The sequence below is a fragment of the Diaphorina citri genome, unplaced genomic scaffold (assembly GCF_000475195.1).
Source record: "Diaphorina citri unplaced genomic scaffold, Diaci psyllid genome assembly version 1.1 scaffold69186, whole genome shotgun sequence".
Lineage (NCBI taxonomy): Eukaryota > Metazoa > Arthropoda > Insecta > Hemiptera > Psyllidae > Diaphorina > Diaphorina citri.
In genome coordinates this window covers 1-393 of record NW_007446403.1, presented here as the reverse complement: position 1 = coordinate 393, position 393 = coordinate 1, and the positions used below count along the sequence as shown (strand labels likewise).

The following is a 393-nucleotide window of genomic DNA, read 5'->3' as shown; positions in this document are numbered from 1 at the left end:
CACTACAACGAGCTTGACTTTAATAAACCCATTGAGGGACTCTCGTCGTTTTACGATTTGTAAGTATGGTTGTTGTTGGTGTTGTTGTTGTGGAGGCTTTAGCTATAGTTGAAAGGTGATGACAAAGTAGAGAAAATATCTCTTCTATCAGCCATACACCAGGGTGATGGTCTCTAGCCATGTTTAATTGACTCGTCCTGAACCGCGGTCAACCATCGTGAAGACTGGTGCTTGTTCTTTTCAAGCAGAGAGAACCCTTTGAAACTATCAGATAGCTAGGCCAGTTAGTCCAACAGGGGTCATTAGAAGTCAATGTATTCTGTTTCAGCTATCGCGAACTTCTCGAGCAATTCGCGGGTGTTTCTTACGGAGATCATGTGTTTGGGGAGTTCA

At 43.5% G+C, this 393-nt stretch overlaps 1 long non-coding RNA gene across 1 annotated transcript; it reads left to right on the top strand.

Moving 5' to 3' along the window:
• LOC113473716 lies at nucleotides 1-373 on the top strand. Its single transcript, XR_003395619.1, has 2 exons — nucleotides 1-59; nucleotides 329-373. It is a non-coding gene; the product is annotated as an uncharacterized LOC113473716 (long non-coding RNA).
• The last annotated feature ends 20 nt before the right edge of the window (nucleotides 374-393 follow it).